At 35.6% G+C, this 5,870-nt stretch overlaps 1 pseudogene; it reads left to right on the forward strand.

The window, feature by feature from the left end:
- The window catches only part of LOC108297286, a 9,978-nt pseudogene extending 4,349 nt beyond the window's left edge, over positions 1–5,629 (forward strand).
- The last annotated feature ends 241 nt before the right edge of the window (positions 5,630–5,870 follow it).

Here is a 5,870-nt window from a genome sequence, read left to right on the forward strand (position 1 = left end):
CTGTCCCTCCCCGATTTCCCCCCAACAGACCCCAGTGTGTAGTGCTCCCCTCCCTGTGTCCATGTGTTCTCATTGTTCAACACCCACCTATGAGTGAGAACATGCAGTGTTTGATCTGTTCTTGTGTCATTTTGCTGAGAATGATGCTTTCCAGGTTCATCCATGTCCCTACAAAGGACACAACCTCATCGTTCAAAAAACATATTATTATCTCAATGGATGCAGCAAAAGTATTTGATAATATCCAGCATTCTTTTATAAAAAACACATTCAACCAACATAGAGGGGACATAACTCAAAATAACAAAAGCATATGAAAAATCCACAGACCAACAATCTTGCATGTTCTTCACATGTACCCCAAAACCTAAAATGGAATAAAAAACAAAAAAGAAAAAGAAAAAAAGTATAATGTTTTATGAAAAACACTGATCAGAGGGGATAACACATTTCTTACAGCCCACTACTCTGTTTGGAAATTATAGTGCACGTGTTTAACAATGTGAGTTAAACTCAGATACCACTTATTTATCAACTATTATGTGATGGACGTGATAATCAGTGCCAATGGTTCAATGGTCACTTCTTAGATCAGAGAAAATGAAATCAAAAGCCACTCTCTTTTCATTCCCAGTAATACACTTCAAATTTAAAAGTAATTTTGTAAACTTGAATTTCCATTGTCATGTTTGTTTCATTCTCCCACATGATTTGAATAAATTTTGGTCAATACTGAAAAAAACAAACAAACAAACCACAGACAACACCATATAAGGAAAAGTTGAAAGCATTCTCCCTGAGAAGTGGAACAAGACAAGCATGCTCACACTCAGTACTTCTATTCCACATGGGACTGGAAGTCCTGGCCAGAGCAATCAGGTGAGAAAGAAAGAGAGAAGGAAAGAAAAGGAAGGAAGGAAGGAAGGAAGAAAGGAAGGAGAAAGAAAGAAAGAAAGAAAGAAAGAAAGAAAGAAAGAAAGAAAGAAAGAAAGAAAGAAAGACAGACAGGAAAAGAAGGAAGGAAGGAGGGAAGAAAGTAAGAAAGTAAAAGAAAGAGAAAGAAAGAAAGAAAGAAAGAAAGAAAGAAAGAAAGAAAGAAAGAAAGAGAAAAAAAGAAGGAAGAAGAGAAAAAGAAAAGGAAGAAAGAAAGAAAGAAAGACAGGGAATGAAATTGGAAAAGAGGAAGTCAATTCACTGGCCAATGATATGATTGTATACCTTAAAAGTCCTCCAAAAAAATTCTAGATTGAATAAATGAGTTCAGTAAAGTGTCAGGTTACAAACCGATATATAGAAATTAGTAGTACTGCTATACACCACCACCAACAAAGTTGAGAATCAAATCAAGAACTCAATTCTTTTTCCAATAGTTGCAAAAAAAAAAATACTTAGGAATATACTTAACCAAGGAGGTAAAATATCTCTATAATAACTATAAGACACTGCTGAAAGAAATCATAGATGACACAAACAAATAGAAACACATCTCATGCTCATGGATTAGAAGAATCAATATCATGAAAATGATCATACTGCCCAAAGCTATCTACAGATTCAATGTAATTTCTATTAAAATACCAACATATTTTCTCACAGAATTAGAAAAAAGCAATCCCAAAGTTTGTACGGAACCATAGAAGTTCCTAAACAGCAAAAGCAAACCTGAGCAAAAAGAACTAATTTCGAGGCATCACATTACCTGACTTCAAATTACATTGCAAGGCTATAGTTATCAAAATAGCATGGTACTGGTATAAAAGTTGATACATAGACTAGTGTAACAGGCTATATAAGCCAGAAATAAAACCAAATACTTATAAGCATGATCTTCAACTAAGCATACAAAAGCATAAATTGGGGAAAAGACACCTCACCTAATAAATGGTGCTGAGAAAACTGGATTTTCACATGTAGAAGAATGAATCTGGATCCTTATCTCTCATCTTACCAAATAAATAAATAAATAAATAAACTCAAGTTGTATCAAAGATTAAAATCTAAGACCTGAAACAATAGAATTTCCAGAAGAAAACCTAGGAAAAACTATTCTGGACATTGACCTAGGCAAGGAATTTATGACTAAGGCCCCAAAAGCAAGTGCAAAAATAACTAACTAACTAACTAAATAAATAAGTAAATAAATAAATGGGACCCAATTAAACTAAAAATCTGCACAGCAAAAGAAATAATCAGTAGAGTAGATGAACAACCCACAGAGAGGGAGAAAATATTTGCAAACTATACATCTGACAAGGGAATAATATTCAAAATCTACAAGAAACACAAACAAATCATAAGTAATTTATAGATTCAGTGCTATCCTCATCAAGCTACCATTGATTTTCTTCACAGAATTGGAAAAAAAAACACCTCAAACTTTATATAGAACCAAAAAAGATCCTGCATAGCCAAGACAATCATAAGCAAAAAAACAAAACAAAAGCAAAGCTGGAGGCATCACGCTACCTGATTTCAAACTATGCTACAAGGCTACAGTAACTGAAACAACATGGTATTGGTACCAAAACAGAGATATAGACCATGGAACATAACAGAGGCCTCAGAAGTGACACCACACATCTATAACCATCTGATCTTTGACAAACCTGACAAAAATAAGCAATGGGGAAACTATTTCCTATTTAATAAATGGTGTTGGGAAAATTGGCTAGCCATATGCAGAAAGCTGAAACTGGATCCCTTCCTTACAGCTTATACAAAAATTAACTCCAGATGGATTAACGATTTAAACAAAAGACCTAACACCATGAATGCTGTGGAAGAAAACCTAGGCAAAACCATTCAGGATATAGGTATGGGCAACGACTTAGTGACTAAAACACCAAAAGCAATGGTAACAAAAGCCAAAGTACACAAATGGGATCTAATTAAGCTAAAGGGCTTCTGCACAGCAAAAGAAACTATCATTAAAGGGAATAGGCAATCAACAGAATGGGAGAAATTTTTTGCACTCTACCCATCTGACAAAGCGCTAATATCCAGAATCTGTGAAGAACTTAAAAAACATTACAAAAATTAAAAAATGAGCAAAGGATATGAACAGACACTACTCAAAAGAAGACATTTATGCAGCCAACAAATATATGAAAAAAAAAGAAAACTCATCATCACTGATCATTAGAGAAATGCAAATCAAAACCACATCGAGATACCATCTCATACTAGTTAGAATGGTGATAATTAAAAAATCAGGAGACAAATAGAAATACCATTTGACCCAGCAGTCCCATTACTGAGAATATGCCCAAAGGATTATAAATCATTCTATTATAAAGACACAGGCACATATATGTTTATTGCAGCACTGTTCACAATAGCAAAGACTTGGAACAAACCCAGATGCCCATCAATGATAGACTGGATTAAGAAAACGTGGCACATAAAGACCATGGAATACTATGCAGCCATAAAAAAGGATCAGTTCATGTCCTTTGCAGGGACATAGGTGAAGCTGAAAACCATTTTCAACAAACTGACACAAGAACAGAAAACCAAACACCGCATGTTCTCACTCATAAGTGGGTGTTGAACAGTGAGAACACATTGACACAAGGAAAGGAACATCACACACTGGGGCCTGTTGGTGGGTGGGGGTGTGAGGGGAGAAATAGCAGGGAGTGGGGGGCTAGGGGAGGGATAGCATTAGGCAAAATACCTAATGTAGATGACGGGGTGATGGATGCAGCAAACCACCATGGCACATGTATACCTACGTAACAAACCTGCACATTTTGCACATGTACCCTAGAACTTAAAATATAATTTTAAAAAAAGATTTTTGAGAAACCACAAAAAGGCAATGGGAAGGTTGATAAACTATTCTTTTAATTTACTGGTACAATTTATGTCTCTAAAATAAAGCATGTTTGCTGGAAAAAAGAAAGTGGCCAAATGACATTAATAGGCATTTCTCAAAAGAAGATATACAAATGGCCAATGAACATATGAAAGAATGCTCAACATCACTAATCATCAGGGTGATGCAAATTAAAACCACAGTGAGATACCACCTTACCCCAGCAAGAATGGCCATTATGTAAAAAGTTTCAAATCAACAGATGTTGGTGTGAATGTTGGTGTGAATGTGGTGGAAAGGGAATACTTATAAACTGCTGGTGGGACTGTAAACTAGTACAACTTCTATGGAAGACATTGTGGAGATTCCTTAAATAACTAAAGGTAGATCTACTGTTCAATACAGCAATCCCATTACTCAGAGGAAAAAAAAAATGCTGTTATACCAAAAAGACAACTGCACGCACGTTTACTGTAGCACAATTCACAATTACAGAGATATGGAACCAACTTAAATGCCCATTGACCAATGAGCGGATAAAGAAAATGTGATATATATACAATATGGAATACTACTCAAAAATAAAAAAAAAATAAAGTATGTTGGATGGAGGTGTAGGCCATTATTCTAAGTTAGGTGACTCAGGAATGGAAAATCAAATACTGTATATTCTCACTTATAAGAGGGAGCTAAACTATGCATATGTAAAGGCAAACAGAGTGCTATAATATACTATGGAGACTTAGAAGGTGGAGGTTTAGAGGTGGATGCGGAATAAAAAACTACATATTGAATACAGTGTACACTTGTACACTACTCTGGTGATGGTGGACTTAAATCTCAGACTTCACTATTGTACAATTCATTCATGTAACCAAAAACCACTTGTAACCCAAAAGCTATGAAGGTTTTTTAATGTTTAAACATAAATATGTACATACGTAACAAAAAAACTGACAATTAATTGTAGAATCTCTGCCTTGCTCCTGCTGCAACTGCCACACAGAGACTGCTGAGCCCTAGTTCATCTTCCACCACCCACTCCAGACACAGAACATCCAGTCGTGGATAAATATGAGCTGGTTCAGAAGCCCAAAGTGGTAAAGGAAGCTGAGCAATATGATGAATTGGCAGCCTGCATGAAGTCTACCACTGAGCAAGGAGCTGAATTATCCAATGAGGAGAAGAATCTTCTTTCAGTTACTTATAAAATTGTTGAAGGAGTCCATAGGTCATCTTGGAGGGTCTTTTAAGTATTAAAAAATGATGGAAGGTGCTGAAAAAAAAAAAAACAAAACAGTTTTGAAGCAGTTGCTTCAAGAGTACAGAGATAAAATTGAGACTGAGCTAAGAGATATCTGCAATAAAGTTCTATCTCTTTTGGAAATGTACTTGATCCCCAGTGCTTCACAGAGAGCAAAGTCTCCTATTTGAAAATAAAAGGACACTACTATTGTTATGTAGCTGAGGTTTCTGCTGGTAATGACAAGAACGAGATTGTGGATCAGTCACAGCAAGCATACAGAAAAGCTTTTGAAATCAGCAAAAAGGAAAATGCAACCAACACATCCTACCAGATGGGGCCTGGCCCCTAATTTTTCTGTATTCTATTATGAGATTCTGAACTCCCCAGAGTAAGCCTGCTGTCTTACAAAGACAGCTTTTGATTAAGCCATTGTTGAATTTGATGGATTTAGTGCAGAGCCATACAAAGACTGCACACTAGTATTGCAACTACTGAGAAACAGCTTGACATTGTGGGCATCAGATACCCAAAGAGATGAAGTCAAAGCAAGAGAAGGAGAAAATTAACCAGTCTTCCAAATTTTGTCAGCTTCATTCTAAAATTTACACAGTAGACCATTTTTTATTCATGCTGCCCCACAAGTAGTTTTCTTCTTTACAATTCATGACAATTTTTTAATTAAAAAATGTTATTTTTATTTGAATTCTGGTATTTACCATGTGGTTTTTATGTTTAATGTTAGGGGAGTAGATCCAGTGAATACTTAGGGAGTTATCTGTTTTAATCTTGAGGTAGACAATATACGGA

Source organism: Cebus imitator, unplaced genomic scaffold, assembly GCF_001604975.1.
Source record: "Cebus imitator isolate Cc_AM_T3 unplaced genomic scaffold, Cebus_imitator-1.0 Scaffold787, whole genome shotgun sequence".
NCBI lineage: Eukaryota > Metazoa > Chordata > Mammalia > Primates > Cebidae > Cebus > Cebus imitator.